The 17,817-nt window shown below is 38.9% G+C and overlaps 1 long non-coding RNA gene across 2 annotated transcripts in view; it reads right to left on the reverse strand.

The window, feature by feature from the left end:
* Positions 1-414: 414 nt before the first annotated feature.
* Positions 415-17,817, reverse strand: part of LOC122812051 — a 52,423-nt gene continuing 35,020 nt past the window's right edge. The window contains exons 1-2 of one of the 2 annotated variants that reach the window (XR_006366331.1): positions 6,673-7,299; positions 415-1,729 (exon numbers count right to left, since the gene is read on the reverse strand). This is a non-coding gene — a long non-coding RNA (uncharacterized LOC122812051). Of the gene's footprint in view, positions 1,730-6,672; positions 7,300-17,817 lie in introns of those variants that run through there. The other variant, XR_006366332.1, reaches the window with a different exon arrangement.

Genomic DNA, 17,817 nt, shown 5'->3' on the forward strand with positions numbered 1-17,817 from the left:
AATATACATGAGGCAATTACTACATTGTCTCAGGATGCCCATATCAATTAGGCTGGCTGTATGTGCTATTAGGGAAGGGAGTGGGTTAGTTTGCTCAGTTTTTGCGCTAGGACTAACTAAGGTGTTTGCTCTATTGAGGGCTATGGATGATAAGTGTGGCAATGCTGTTCAGTGCACAAATGAGTTGCCTGTAGTGCAGTAGGGAAGCTTGGGAGGGTTCCACTGACAGATATCTAGGGGAAAATTGATTTTCGAGGCATTTGTGTCTATACAGGGCTCTGCTAGTGCTAACCCCTGTTGCATAGTGCACTGCAACACACAAAATGCGAGGCTTAAATGTAGGTAAAATTAAAACAAGTTAAAAGAACACCATGAACTAAAGAAAAACAAAAAAGGAGGTGAAGACTTTGGAGCTAAGTTCCATAAAGTATCTTTATTAAGTGCTTTCATCCTTGGTACAATAGGACTTCTTCAGAACAACTCATCACAACAACTGTTCACATTTGTTGAGCAATCAATTAAGTAACTAATCCAACACCCCAATCTATTGCCATGGAGACCGTTTAAAAACCCCATACAACCAATATAAGGCCTGATGTTACAACAAATTAGACTATTACATACATAAATACTATACATATCATCCATTTCTAACCAATAACATGATATAACAAATAATACATACAAAACCTTTCCTCACAGCAAAATCTAAAACTTATTACTTTATGTTTCTAAATAAATTTTAAACAAAAAGCTGCTCTCAATTTTAAAAGACTAGACAGAGAAGTGGTTTCATTGAAACCAGGATATACAGTGGCATTAGAAAAAGGATGGAAAGAATGCACTATACAAACATATAGAAAATAATCTCTCACAGATTTAAATTTTTAATTATTGTTCAGGTGGATTTAGGGTGGAGAGGTGGACCTGTGGATGATTTTGTGGTATACCAGGAGCTTAGATGGCAATTACAAACTAATGTCACTTATCAATGACATATGCCCATGCCCATTGGTATTAGTCAACCTGACTGGATCACCTATACCCATATATTACACCACATCATGCAGTCTGTAATCTGTGTTCTCCTGTCATGAGGATACTGTGCATTAAAGAGGTTGATTTATACAACTCTTCCATCTACAGGGTACCATACAGAGTCTGTGCTGCTGCCCACAGCTCCATTCTTTTGTGAGTTTGAGATGAAAACACTCAACATGTTTTTTAGAGGTGGGAGGACCCCCACAAAGACACAGAGAGCATGCAAACTCCAAACAAGTATTGGCCTGACGTCAAGATGAAACCTTACACTTTGCGCATGGGAAGCAAAGACCTTAACCATTATGGCAACTTGTGTCAGATCAGATTTTTGTGGTTTTATCTCTCCATTATTTTCAGCTTTGTCCAGATTTCTTGTGCTTAGAGGTTAAGAGGTATAATAGTAGCCAACAGATACATTAATGTGGCTGCAGAACCAAACTGACAGCCTTGTTGGTCAAAGAAATGTGGAAGAAATGGGGTAGATAGGAATGTAAGAAACTGGAAACAGCAAGCAGAAGGAAAAAGAGAAAGGAAGTCATAAGGTGTGAAAGGTAGGGGAAGGGCATTTTTTTTGTGCAAACAAACTCCTTGTTTAACTGCTACACTAGAAGGTAGGTAGAGAAAGTAGTGAAGGACAGTGTTGAGGCTATCTTGGGATCATCATCTTCATCTTCCTCATCAGGTAGACCTGCAGATAGGAGACATAATGGGAAAAGTGCCATAAGTGTAACATCATTGAAACACAGTTGTCTTTAAGGCAAAGAACAATGATACACACCACATCTAGCAACCAGCTTTTCCCACAGCCTGTGACACCCCACTCTGTTGAGATGTGTCTCCTGATGAGCTAAGAGACAAGCATGTACACATTATGAGCACCTGTTTGAAGTCTATGCAGTTAGGTTGAAAAAGAAAAAAAAATCACACTCACAGGCACCTCTGGGCATTCTTTTTGCACTTCAGTTTCCCACTTCTATAATGTTACAGGCATGTGATTCCTCAAGTTACCTTAGCAGTGTCAGCATTGTTCTGTGGACTGTTGGTATACATGAGGCCCAAATCATGCCTGACAATCACCTTCTTGAAGGGTCCATCAGTCTGACACAGAAACCACTATTTGAAGTGGGAATGGAAGAAATAAAAACATATTCATCTTCAAACACAATGCAGGAGCACTGTGTCTGAAAGTGGTACCACGTTCCTCTGCTTCACAAGATAACAAGTGCCAGATGACATTCCAATGTGGCATCAACTTGTATAAATATGCATCACTGAGATTGTCATGTCATCAAAACATCACTACTCAGTTGTGCACAACATGCACACACCTACTTCTTGCATCAGCCTTGGTAATTTGAGAACAGTTATAGGAAGAACATGCATTCTCTCAAATTCAGCATATAAGTAAAATACACTGACTAGAGTCTGGATGATATCCTAGCCTACTCAACAAAAATCCACAATCTGGTCATCGGTGAGGAAACAGTAGGTCAGGCACTACCAGTAATGCTAATGAGCACTAAACCTGCAAGGTGCACAATCCAGTCAACAGTTCTGGTTGTTACAGGGAAATAATATTGCTCTGCTATTCTTCCATGTGTTTTTACCTGAAATCAACATGCTCAAATGGGGGAAATGCTTTAATGCTATTACAGCATGTACCTTTTCCTGTATGTGTTATGTGAATAGTAGTCTATTTTTCAATGTTGCAGGACTTATATATGGAGATCTTACACTTGGGTGTATAAAATCAGTGTAGAGAAGATATTCTTCACAATTCTCTAAAAATGGGTGCCTCTGCCCAGTCAGGCAATCCAGCTACCAAAACTTAAGCAAATAAATAAATAAAGTACAGAGTTGCCCACTGTTAGGGAAGGAACCCACAGAAACATACACGTTTAACTCTGTGACCCTAAGTAGGACAGAAGAGTAGAAGGATCTGGAAATTATATCAATACACAGCATGAAAGATTGGTAGCGAAAGCCAGCAGGATGCTGCATGCATAATATCCAGAGTGAATTCCAGAGATGTTAAGGTCATCCTTCCATAGTACAATGCACACTAATTAGGATGCCCCAGGAATACTAGGTCTACATAGAGGAATGGAAAGTAGAACGGCGAGAAGAATTTAATGGTATGTAACCCAGTTTCCAGACTCGTGAAGAAAAAGGGAGGCTGTACATTAGGAGTGTCTTAATTTAAAAAAATGAACACTAGACGCAAGACAGATAAAAGGGGGTACAAATTTAATGCACCACATTTTTAGGGATCAAGTGGGAAGTTTGGAGTTGAAGGGGTAGAACATAAGTAGGGGGAGGGAAAACAGGGACAAAAATGGCAACTTCAAAGGGGAAATTACAGAATAGACGTAAGGAAATATAACTGAAAGGATAGGGTGGTAGGTCCTTTGAAAGAATTACCTGATGCAATTGTACAGTATAATTCAGCAAGAAGTTCCAAGCATTTTATTTTTCATTTATTTATCCTTTGTTGACTGGGTTAGTTCCACTAGACTAGTGACATTTTTTTCAGGGGAGACTCCTGTCAGTACAGTTTGTATTTAGCCACTAGCAGTGATACAGTGTGTCTCCCCTGAAAAAAATTGTCACTAGTCTAGTGGAACTAACCCAGTTGTTTTTGCTGTTTTGTGATCAGGAAGTTACATAATTAAGGGGGATGTTAAGGGCAAAGCTTTTTAACAATTGCCTTGTTTCTTGATTTGTTGATAAGATGAGCATTGTGTTCAGTTACAGTTTTAATATTAATTACTGCACTTGCAGTTTCTATTTTGCCACCAGCAGTCATTTACTGTGTGTGAGCTTTAGATCTCTGCTGTCTGTGACTATAAGATCATCGTGTTAGCATATAACTAAACAGGTATGGGAAGTGAATGTAAATACATGCACATCTTATTTATACATTTGTTTAGTTATTGTTAATTTAAGTAGTTGGTTGGTTGATTAATTAGTCATTCTGTGGTCAGTAGGGAGTCTAGGAGGGATGCAGTCTGAAAGTTGACCACTGAGTGTATGTGGGAAGTATAACAACTGGGGATAGCAGAAACAGACAAAGTAGGGGAAGCTCTGACAGCAGGTGTGAACAGAAAGTAATATATATGTTCAGTTGCACTTTGTTATAGTATGGTTGTGGGGATTCACTTCATAACACTGAAAGCTCAAAACACTGAAACTCAAAACACTGAAACCAAAACACTGAAACTTCAAAATCTTGAAAACTCAAAACACTGAAACTCAAGACACTGAAAGCACATATCATACATATACTGAGTTTAAACAACATAAATCATAGCACTTTCCACCAAGTGTAAGCAGGGGGCAAGCCCCCCTGCACCCCCTACACCCCCCTGCTACTTATATATATCAACTCCAAGATTGCACTTCACTACCAGTTGTGGTAGTAGACCAATGTATCTCCTACCACACACAGCAAATTTACAAACACTACCAGTTGTTCAAATGCATGCTGGAGGAGATGATGTCAACACAATTCCTGTCTGTAGTGGTGTAGCTTGCATATGCACTATCTAGCAAATAGTCCCTCAGAAGATGACATGGCCACAGTTAAAAACTATAGCAAATGTTGCTATAATCTGTGCAAACACTCGCTATTTTTCTCATCGTGTAGCAAGAATGTGGAATTCACTACCTCACAGTATCAGAACCAACACAAATACCAACAAATTCATAAAGATTCTTAAAAATGTTCTTAATGACTCCTGGCTTTGTTCCTGTACTACTCTAGGCTAACTAGTTTTAATAGCGTCTGGTCATACTTTTTCTTCTTCCCTGACCACCTCATAATCTATGTTCTCTCTCATATCTAGATAATCTCTAACCTTATCTTTTTCTAGCCACCCCCCCCCCCTACAAACTCTTCCTCAGCTTACTTTGAGAAACTACAATATCTACAGTACAATAAGGAATGATATCAGATGATTGTATAATACACATGTCAGTTTTAATAGCCTAGAACATAACTTCTAGTGTACTGTATGTCTCGTATATATTTTTATTTGTATAATTTCTTGTATAAGCTTTTGTATAATCTCTGTATGTGGAGCTTTTCTTCTTGGACCTCCACTGAAAATGGGCCTTATCCAGTCAGACTTTCCTAGTAAATAAATGTAAAATAAATAAATAAACAACTGAAAGAAACCTATTGTTATGAAAATAGAAATTCCCAAAAAATGCATACTTAGTTCACTTACATGTTACGTTTAAAACAAGTGCATCCATTATTTCACAGAGGAATTTAACTAAAATTCCATTTTAATATCATGCACTCGTTCATTTAAAATAAACCAGAGGCCCAGGCTTTTGTATAAAATAGTAAAGATTCCACTGTACACCTCAGACCTGTACTCTTTTTTAAACTCTGTACCTGGAACCAGAACTACTGCTTGCTGTTCTGGCACTCTGTGCCATCCCATTCCACATTCTGGCATCCCCTCGACTTTAAGAAAAAAAGGTCCTCTATTATCCGAGGAGCAAAAGAGTCCTCTCCTACTTCAAAACTATTCAGGACTTAAATGAAAAGCTCTTTCTTCCTTTAAAACTGTAAGAAACTGTTACATTTGTAGCAAGTGGCTTGCTACAGCTTATACCACATATGAAGCACTGTAGTGTTCAGTCCTGACCACAAAAGCAATATCAGCATTTGTTTTGAATGCCAGTACATAAATAAATGCCTGTTACTGCACTACTGACTAACTGGAGACTACGTCAGTCAGCCCCTAACATCTTGTGCCTGGGGCAGCTGCCTCCTTCTCCTCATCCCAGCTACACCTTTTCTGGGAAATCATGTTTATTCTCAGTCAGATGAACTACCAAACACATCAATTCCTTTTCTTTTTGTCTCTACTTTTATGTAGTTATTTTTATTTTTCTTCACCTGTGATAAAATGATATATGTTCTATGCCTTAGCATACATAGGTTCCATCTTTTTATCATTGTATTAGAAATTCATTGAGAATCAACATCCTTAGCTCCCCAGAGGGCTTACTTGGCATAATGATTAATAAATACAAATATATGATAAATATAAAAAAAAAAAAAATTACTCCATTACTATCCAAAGAGGAGATTGTTTAACATCTGTATATCTCGTAGGACTTGTTTTTAAGCTGAAATGTACAGGTCTGAGAGGATCAGCTTCAGGGTTGAAACTACAAAATGAACTAAAGTTTCTGAAAAGGTAACTTTAAAAGCCCTGAATTCTGAGTACACATTCTGTTCTTAAACTGAATGTTCTGATGGCCTAAATAGTTTTCATCTGTTTTACTGAAAGTGATATTAGGGTGTTTTCCAAACCAGGCTGACACGAGTATGTTGACGGAAAATGCTTCCATTCATTCTTCACACTTCTTTGATTAGTAATCTGAAAACAGCAACATGCTAGCAACTCTTTCACTCTCAGCATTACTGTAACCTTGCAGCCCCCTCCAACACACACACTCAGATATAAGAATAATAAGTGTGTGATCAGGCAAGTCTTGGAGAGCAAGATAGGTGAGCAGCTGATAAAAATATATTGAGACACGTGCCAGTTAAGAAAATTAATTAAAAAGAAGAAGAAAAGAAAAACATGCACACCCTTTTCTATAACTCACATGAAAATATACAGTTGTACCATTTCAAAACAGGCATTGCATGACATCTCTCGTGTTTGGCCAATTGCAGAGAACATCACATTTCATTCTCACTAGATTGCAAGTCATCTGAAATGGCAGTTTGCCAAAGAAGCTAGTTTCTCCTTCCTGTATTTCTGTTAATGGAGATGAGCTCTGTACTTTGCATGTGACTGCAACTGAAAACAGAACAGCATATAGGGGCGAGTCTCAAATCCTGCAGTCTTATTGGTTAGTTGTCCTTTAGCACTAGCACATCCTATGCATTACACAGCTCTTTCTTCAGACTGCCAGTATTACAACACTGGAACACAAAAACAATGTATTTTGGCCAGAATCCATGTCTTCTCTTTCAGCATGTTCTAACAAACAATGAAGCGGAGATTCACATTCTGTATGTTGGCATCTTCCAAGTATTTCCTCTGGGAAACATTGTTGCATGGTTTCTCCCTCCCCTCTTCCTTTGCTGGTGATCTATAACATGTTAGCTAAAATGTGTTGAACTTCAATGTAAACGTCTTTATAACATTTGTGTAATAGTTACTAGCAGTATTCATAGTTACTAGCAGTATTCAGATACCTGCAGTGTACTGACTCCTGGTACATATTCCTAATAGCTTCATGCCTCTCCCCATACCTAGAATCAAAATGGACTTCATGGATGACTGTTTATTTTTAGCTTTTGGTCCCCACGTGAGTGAGGCCTGTTCAACACAAGCTTTTATTTTCAAGGATGACTGAATTGCAGTGGAAAAGTTCAGTGAGTCCCACAATATGCAAGTGATATACAAACTCATACCTAGAGATGCTGTAAATATTTATAGTACACTGTAATCCACAAGTGCAAATCTCTCAAGGACAGACAGATCCCCTTACAGTACTCTAAACGCAGACATTTCCAAGCTGAAAATTCAGAGAGGGAAAGAGTCATGCAATACAAAAAGAAATCCATAACTAATGAATTACAGGTTGTTTTCATTTCTCAGTTGTTGCACTTACATGGTAGTTACATGCTTTCAAGTGCTGAAAATGTCATAGTATCAAATATTTTGTATTAGCCTCGAGTTGTTCAGCTGACCATACTGCTCAGCTGTTCCTGATTAAGCAGATTGTCCCTAATTTTAACTTGTATTTTTGCCCTGTCGTTCTTAACATTTTTTTTTTCATAACTTATTAAGGATACACTCAGTCAGTAATGCCACACATCACAGTTTCATGCTTCTTATTATTCAGAAAATTCATGTTGCTGTCGTTGTGTCTTTCGGCTTTTCCCGGTTAGGGGTCGCCACAGCGGAAACTCCGGTCCGCTAATGATTGGCAGTAGATTTTTACGTGCTGACTTGCCGGCCCTGATGCACAACCTTCAACGAAGGTACGCCCATTCACGCATGTCTCCACACAGAAGACGGTATAGCTGAGAATCGAACAGGACAACGTCTTATTGTGAGGCGGCAACGCTACCGCAGCACTACCACTGCATTATTCAGAAAATTCATGCTGATGCAAAACCAGTTATCCTAGTAACTTTTTATGTGAATTTGAGTAATAATTACAAATTGCCCCTGGTTTTGCACCTTCTCCTTATTTTGCACTTGTCCAGAAATCTTGAGCATGTATGCTGGGAGGTATGCAGCTGACTACATTACTACTGCTCTTTGTAATAATTGCTGCATCAAAGCTAATGTTATTACTGTACCGCCATTCTCCCATCGAAGTGTCCCTAAATAAAAAAGGAACAACCCTCAGTAAACCAGAGCTCTGATAATAGACATAATGTTGCAAAATTAGTCTGTGATCTGCACACTCCTGTACTCAGCAATCTCATACTTTCACAAATAAGATTTTGCTTCAAACCCCCTTGATGACCAATACAAATGAGCAAATCCACAGTTGGATAATGTCAGGAGTGGATCCACAGCCTGAGCCATGATAACAAAACTGGAAGACAGTAACTGTTACTAAGCTGAGATGAGTGAAAGGCTCGATTGTGTGTGATCATACCTCTCAACCTCTTAGAGCAAGAAATCTGGACAAAGATATAAATAATGGGGGGACAAAGGCACAAAAATAGATACAATTTTTAATTCTTGCTCTTACAAACATAGAATGTTGATAGAATAACATGTTTTGTATAAACATGCATTTTCTAAAAGGTATGAAGCCTGAAACTCAAATCCCTATCATTATTTTTTTTTACTTCTGTTTTCAATGTTTTGCCAACAATGCCAGAAAAACAAAATTTTATGAGGAACAGACCAAAAATCTGATGGAAAAATATGGACATTCTGTGAAAATCTGTACAGTTGAGAGGGAGGTGCGTCATCCACATGTTTAGTGCTACATAAGTCCTAACAGAAAGGCTAAAAGAGTTAGTATAGCATCACACAGGGATGAATAGAAAATAGTACACGTCAACATATGACCAATGATTATAACAAAGCCCATTTAATACAACTGTACATACACAGACAGAGCATTTAATAAAATTAATCTGAAACACATTTCGAAGCAGTTAGAGAGTAAGGCATGGATGTTTGAAAAGCTGTGCACTAGATGTCTTAAAACCTTTACAGAAAAGCTGGCCCAAATTTAGTTAGTTAAAACAATATGGTATCAGCACTATATGTAAGATAAATTAACAGACTTAATTGTATGTACTCTTTGGCAGGCAGGAGGGAAACGGGAGATGTGAAATATGAAGCAAACTGTTAAAATACTCCATGTGCGAAAAAAGTAATGACACAGGGATTTCTCAAAAAAAATACTCAATAAAAAGATATATTGGCAAAGTGCAGGGAAAGTACACAATCAGGAGAAATTTTAATAAGTACTCCTGAACAGAAATTTTGTTGGATTCCTAGGACAGCCTCCAGTCCAAAGTAATTGATAAAAAATAGCAATGAAGTTAAAAGGTACCTTTGACAAAATGAAGGGTAGAAGGGAGGAGAGGATGAGACAGGTAAAAGAGAAGAGGGGAAGATATGAGAGGAGGGAGGGAAGAAAGGGAAAGAAAAGGAATAAAGATTAATTATAGCTCATATATGTGCGGTGCATTCGTATAGTAAGAGAAGCAGGTAGGTTGCTGGGACCTGATAGTTCCTACCTGCTTTTGCTTTTAACTTTCTGCTCTGAGTTTCTGCACTTTCCAACCAGCTATTGTCCTACTTGCATTGTACATGCACCAGACAGTAGGCCATGACTCTGTTCTCTTTGCAGATAACATTATTTACAGTCTCAGCTATGTTTCTTCATGTGATTAAAGCTGCTATTGAGTATCTATCATACAGTCACTAAATGTTACTGCTGGGATAGACACTTTTACAAAACAAAAGCCTCTTAGCCCAGCTCAGTGGTGGGAATGGGATATAACAATGGCTATGACCCAGATGACCTTGGTTCATTTAGTAGTACAGTTGTTGAAGCAGTCTACTAGGGAGGTTGTGTGTGTGTGGCTTTTACATCCTCTCCCATCCTGAGGGAAAGAAGGATTCTATGGACCATAGTGTCTCTACTCTGCACATCAGTAAGTCATGCCTACAGCCATGTAGATGTATGGTCATAACAATATAGACCACAGTAGCTCCACTCTGCACATCAGTAAGTCACACCTGCAGGCATGTAGGTGTATAATCATAGCAATATGGACCATAGTCACTCCACTGTGCACTGTAGTATGTCACACCTGCAGGCATGTAGGTGTATGATCATAGAAATATTGACTTGACCACAGTGGCTCCACTGTGCACAGCAGTGTGTCACACCTGCAGGCATGCAGGTGTATAGTCATAGCAGTATGGACCATAGTCACTCTACTCTGCACAGCAGTACATCACACCTGCAGGCATGTAGGTGTATGACCATAGCCATATGGACCCTGGCCAATCCACTGTGCACAGCAGTACATCATACCTGCAGACATGCAGTTGTATGGACATGGCAATATGGTCCATAGCTGCTCTACTGTGCATAGTAGTACATCACACCTGCAGGCATTTAGCTGTATGGTCATAGTGATAAAGATCATAGTGGCTCCACTGTGTACAGCACTACATCATACCTGCAGGCATGCAGTTGTATGGACATGCAATATGGTCCATAGCTGCTCTACTGTGCATAGTAGTACATCACACCTGCAGGCATTTAGCTGTATGGTCATAGTGATAAAGATCATAGTGGCTCCACTGTGCACAGCAGTGTGTCACACCTGCAGGCATGTAGGTGTATAGTCATAGCAATATGGACCACAGTGACCCCACTCCGTACAGCAGTACATCAAATGCAGGCATATAGGTGTATGGTCATAGCAATATGGACCATATTGGCTCCACTCTGCACAGCAGTACATCGTACTGGGAGACTGGTGGTTGAAAACATGCATCCTCTGTGAGTAGCAACTGCAGAAATCACAACTGTCTAGAGACGTTAGTTAGGAGACCCCAATTCTATCATGAATATTGAAGTGTATCTACTTAAAGGTGCATATGGCTAGCATCTTCTGGTCCCTGTGGTTATTTTTTTACTACTGTACCTGTGTGTCAGTGTGGATGACAATTTTATCTCCTGACTCACTCTCACCAGGGGGAACAAATGAACTATTAAACTATTTCCCTGGGTGAAACAACAGGTCATTAAAGCAACCTTGAGGGTAGAGTTTGGTTGTATTTAGGGGCAGATTGCAAAAAATAAAGGTTTCTTACTCCACCCAGAGAGTAACTGAATATTACTTCTATTAATTACACTCAGAAAAAAAACAGGCACCTCACTAGCGTCCCAGCTTACACTGATCTGATACTACTGACACAAGCTATGTTCGTACAATAATGTGTGTTATTTCACACCTGCAGTAACTGGAAATTGCCATTGTGAGTCATAATCAAACAAAAATAAGGCTTCATATGCTAGAATTGTTTCCAAAGCATTTTTTGACAGACATATCAGGTCCAAATTCTGAGGTGTGGTGCAGTGAGTAGCATTCTAACCTCATAGCAAGATGTTTTCTAGTTTGATTCTCAACTGGAGTGCCTTCTATGCGGGTCTGTAAGTCATCCATGTGTTCATGTGGGTTTTCTCTGGGTGCTGCGGCTTCCTCCTATATTCCAAAGATATGCGGTAGGTAGATTGGTAACTTCTAAATTGTGTGTGTGTGTGTGTGTGTGTGTGTGTGCGTGTGTGTGTGTGTGTGTGTGTGTGTGTGTGTGTGTGTGTGTGTGTGTGTGTGTGTGTGTGTGCGCATGTGGGTGTATGTGTGTGTGTGTGTGTGTGTGTGTGTGTGTGTGTGTGTGTGTGTGTGTGTGTGTGTGTGTGTGTGTTTGACAGAGAGAGAGAGATGAAAGAAAGGCCTAGTAATCTACCTGCTCTCTCTCCACCCCGTTGCCTAGTAGACTCAGTGGATGGTAGTGGCTGCTCACAGGGTTGCTATAGGAACCAGCTGCCACTCATAAGTATGAATGAATGGCATTGTGGCAGAGACATACACAAATACTTGTTCATAGCAACATATATCACCTTCTTCCATATTCCACAGACATATACACCACAAAGAACTTACTGTGATGGTCTGCTTAAATGACTGCATCCCTTCCAAGAAAAGAAAAAAAAAACAGTAGATAATTGGAAAAGGTAATTAACCATTATCTTCCTTATCCTGCAGCTATAGAACAGACTTCATGCTAAAACTCAGAGCAATCCTGTATAAACACCTTTAAGAATTAGCTGAAAAAGTTTATTGAGATGAGTTCTGCAACATGAAAAATGAGCTAGTATCTAAAACAGGTCAATGATGAACTCAAATGAACATAATTAGCAAGAAGAAATGAATCAGTTATCAAAGGAAATGTCTGCATTAACAGTCCTCATTTACATATGCCATTATGTAAATGATAAATCCATACTATTGTACTGGAGTGTATAATTACTGTATGCAGGTCACATGTCTTCATAGCCGGCCTTAGGCATAGGCCAACTAGGCTGCCGCCTAGAGTACTGGTGCTTTTCCAGTATTTATTTGGTGTAGATAGACCAGGATGGGGCACTTGCTTGTGTGTGTGGGGGTGCCATGGAGCCCTTTTGTCTAGGGCACGAGCTGACCTATGGCTGGTCCTGCATGTCTTACCATTGTTAACTAATGAGGTTTTAATACCTGGCCATGTCTGAAAAGGATCTGTTACAATCAATGCGTTTATCCATATGCCAGTCATATAAATAATTATACTCTTTTAGTGGAAGGAATGAAGAAAAAAGAAAGGTATATATCCTGCTTCTTAATGTTATTCTTCAGTCAGTCTCTCTCACACACACACACACACACACACACACACACACACACACACACACACACACACACACACACACACACACACACACACACACACACACACACACAGACACACACACACACACACACACACACACACAGACACACAGACACACACACAGACACACAGTCACACACATACACACAGACACACACACACACACACACACACACACACACACACACACACACACACACAGACACACAGACACACACACACACACACACACACACACACACACACACACACACACACATATATATATATATATATATATATATATATATATATATATATATATATATATATATATATATTCAGGTAAAGTGGAGGGAAGGAAAGAGTTCATCAACAAGCATTCTGACCCAGGATTCAAATGAATGGATGTATTAATTAAAAGCACAGGCTCTAGTCTATACTTATAAGCAAAGCACTGAAAAGTGCTTATTTTACCAGGATTCAAATGCAAACTATCCAGATTATCATTCCATCTGCTCTAATCATAAAACTATAGAAGCAGCTGAGAACTGTGGATCTTTTTAATAATATAAAATAAGGTAGTTTTCTTTGTTTCAGCAACAAAGTCTGCTGTTTTCTCATAACTGCTGTTGGTATGCCATAATACACAGTAAACCCTTTGTTGCACAAAACTTGTTTTTTTTCAGGCATTTCATTTCTACATCTTTGAGATTGTATGTTAACAGTTACTATGATTCACATTCACAGCCAACATTCCTACATAAAACACTGGCTGACTGCAAGAATAAGGATGCCCTTTTGGCAGACTTTTTTGAGTATGGTACAGTAAGATGCCTGGCTTGGGAGGGATTTGTGGTTTGTATGCATAGTGCATTTGCATATTAAACAAACAGAATCACATCACTACTGTTTTTTTTTTTTTTGTCTGCCTTTCTGTGCCATTCTTTCTCTCTCTCTTTCTCCATCTCTCTTCTCATTTTCAATATACTGTAACATATTTCGTTTTTCCTCACCAGCAACGATCTGTGATGAGACGGTCTCGCTTTGCTGCAGTAATATAAAGCCGGTAACTATGCACATAATGTGCTTCAGTTTACATCCTTTTTCTTAAGATCCCAGTTGATCATGTATACTCCTGTAGAACTAGTTCACACAGGCACCAAATGTAAGGATGGGTTACGGGGACTGGGCTGTTTTCTTCACCCTCTGAAAGTGATATGTACAAATAACTGGAGTATTATATATCTAGCAACCATACCTCTCAACTATCCAGATTTTCACAGAATGTACAGATTTATGCCTCATATTTTTGGCCTGTTACTCATAAAATTTGTGGTTTTCTGGAAAATCACTGGGATCATCTGAGGACTGAAGTTATTAAATAATAGCATACATTTGAGTTTCAGACTTCAGATCTTTCAGAAAAAATGTATGTTAAAACAAGCCCTGTTACTCTAGAACTTTCTAGGTTTAGAACCAAGGTAGTGGTAAAAGCATTACCAAACAAGACCAATAACCAACGAAAAGCTAATGTTAGAATTAGGTGGTCACCAGCCAAATGATTATTGCTAGACAACATTTGGCTGGTGATCTCTTGATTCTAACATTATCTTTACATTAACTTTCTAGGTTTATAAGAGCGATATCTAAAATATGTCCCTATTTTTGAGCCTTGTCTCCCATTTTGTCAGGCTTTGTCCAGATTTCTTGCTCTAAGAGGTTGAGAGGTATGCTAGCAACTGTCTATACAATGTTTACTTCCAGAACATTTCTGAAGTCGGGTGTATCAGAGACATCTCCTGTGAAATAAACCATAAAATGTGACAGAAAACGGGATGTATAGGCTGTAAAATCTAGATAAGAGAAATATACCGTCTAGAGGAATAGAACTTAGTACTTATGTAAGTCCACAATTCTCCACCCCCACCCCCAGCATGAAAAATAATTACATTTGTGTCATTTTTTTCTTTAACTCCAGTTAAACTCTTGTAAGGAGGGAGGGTTCTGTATTTACAGCTGGTGCTGGGTGATTACTGACAGTACGGTTGGTGTAGATTATGACTGCTTGATTAAGTAACTCTGTATACAGCAGAGCAGTGACATAAGCCAGAAAAGGGTAGGACACCAAGCACTGAGGTCCGTCAGCAGCAGTATGAATGTCAGCATGACAAGACCCGCTGAGAGAACATAGAGTTCCCTGCAGCTAACCTTTCCATAATGATGATGATGATGCAGTTAGCAAAATTAGTGATAACAAAAATTGTGAAAACTGCTCCAAGTGGTCCCAAGTAACTAATGGAAATGTACAAAAACAGAAATGTAGGTAGCAGTTTCCAGGATACCAAATAATTTAACAGTCTTATAATGGCATATGTTGCATTGAGGTCCCATTTGTTGTTTGATTTTTTATGCAATCCTTCTGACCTTCTGGCTTCATATAACAGCAGTCATAATTTCACTGCAGTACTCAAACACACACACACACACACACACACACACACACACACACACACACACACACACGGACACACCCCTTGCCAATTCCCATCTGTACAGTCTTAACACAGTGCAAGTTTTTTTTTTTTTTTTTTTTTTGTGGAAAAAAAACAGGAAAGAGTATGAGGTGATACGGGCTTCTATCTAGCTGGATTAAGAAGGAGACTACAGGCTTTTTATTCCACCTGAGCTATCATCATCTCGAGCAGATGGGGCCTTGGTTTAGCGTCTCATCTGAAGGACAGTATTCTGCAAAATAAACAGAGTTAATTCTTTCTTACTGCAGAATACTGCAAAACTGGGCCTTGGGTTGGCTATGCAGTTGCATAGCTGAGCATCTTTCGCCAGAGATGTGTGCGCAGGTTAAACTTATTCAGTGAAAACCGGGTATATAATGGCAAAATATAACAAGATTTTCCTGCAAGATAATGAAGGGCAATATAAAGCTGAATTACTGAGTATATTTTTCTGAAACAATCTAATTTACTGTTTCAGTGTGCCAAACGGTTAACTTGTCATCTGTTCAGTATGCAGACTGGAGGACTGGCAGCCCAAATTCTGGGTGGGTCAAGAGACCTCCTTCTTTAAGAATCAAGCAAAGGACATTCGTCTACAGAGGTGCCTGGTGGTGGTGGCTTAGGAATAAACATTGATGCCAGTTTGTTTAATCAGGGCAAACACAGCAGTGCCAGCACATTAACATGATGCTGAATGTCAGTAGGAGCACATACCAGTCATTGTAATATGCACTGCATGTCATTGTGCCATCTGGGAAAGGGGGTTATAGCATGAGGAATAATCTTGACTCCCTAAGACACCCCCCATCCCACCCCCACCCCCGCTGCCAGTGACAGCTGGCTTATCAGTGTCTCTTACCTTCTGCTACATCTCTAAAACCAGATCAGTGGCCAGACAATTCTCCCCTGGAGTGAAATGGAAGGATCACGGTGTTCAATGGCAAGCAGGGAAACTTGATGGCTAGAGGTTCTCTGAGGCCTAACACAAAAAGTGTAATGCTATGCAGAAGCACAGTACTGGAATCAAGCATCTGCTCATATTAGTATGATTCTGGCTGACTACTACTTTAGCTTTCAATTATCTTCAGTACCTGTGCTTTTTTGTTCATTTATAGATACATATATTTTTCTTATGCCTTCTGGATATCAGTTTTTTGTCTACTAAAACAGTTGAAATTTTAATGAATCATAACCATGAGTGCTGCAGCTTAACTGTCATGTGAAAAATATTTTTTATTGAGTTTGTGGTAGTTTAATCCTATCTTTACTTAAAGTCTAAAGCTTTAGAGTTGTAGCACAGTGGCATATCATAGGCAAGTAAGGACAATGCAGCTGCCTATGGCCTGTATGCTACTCGGTGACATTACATGTGCAGTACTGTAGCTTGGAATGTACAGTATGTGGTCATTTTAATTTATATCTAAAAATAAAATAGGAAAATGCAACATAAGATGAAGCTGTAATTTATTTTCACAATCCAAAATGAACTCATTAAATAAAGACAAGGTGCCCTCCCCAGACTGGTTTGTCCTGTAAGTTTACAGGGTTGTGTTACAGTAGTAACGTTTGCAATTAGTGCTTCTGTCATAATGATGACATGGAAAATTGTAATGTTAACTGTCTATTGAAAAAATGTGTGGTAAGTGCACAGGGAGCCCACAGGGACAAGCTAGTGCTTCTGGAGTGATGGAAATTTACTGCTACATTAGTTTATGCAACACCTAGCTTGTAGAGATCAGCAAAGAATCCCCCCCCCCCCCCCCGAGTCTCAGCACTGGAGCACCTAACTAATAGAAGCAGCTGCAATGCTAACTGTTTTTATTTAATAATTATTTTTTAATAATTTTCAAGAGCAATCTGAATGATTTTTTTTCTGGACCCTTTCTAGCCATGACCTCGACGATAAGATCAGAAATACAGTACACATTATCTAAAACAGCAGGTATTCAGAGCATGTACTGGAAGAAAAATGTAAAATAGTACAGTATTTTAGGTTTAAAATGTACAGAAAGGTAACATCTGCAAGTATAACCTGGATAACATAGCACAGAGATTAAAATTATAATAATGATACTAATAAAGCAATGAACATCAATTCAATAACATTGGAAGGTGAGTCACAGAGGTAGTAATATAACAGGCTAGTTTCAAAACATTAAGAAAGTGGGAGAGGAAATAACTAAAAGTGAAAAAGATGAAAAGATGTTGCACAATAACAGGAGAAGGGAGTTGTGGAAGTATGTTGATGGTAATGTATATGGTTGGGTTAGCAGGCAGAATGTGAAGACGAAACTTTAATGAGATCTGATTCAGCCAAAAAT

The sequence above is a fragment of the Protopterus annectens genome, chromosome 9.part0 (genome assembly GCF_019279795.1).
Source record: "Protopterus annectens isolate FY-2018-M chromosome 9.part0, PAN1.0, whole genome shotgun sequence".
Lineage (NCBI taxonomy): Eukaryota > Metazoa > Chordata > Ceratodontiformes > Protopteridae > Protopterus > Protopterus annectens.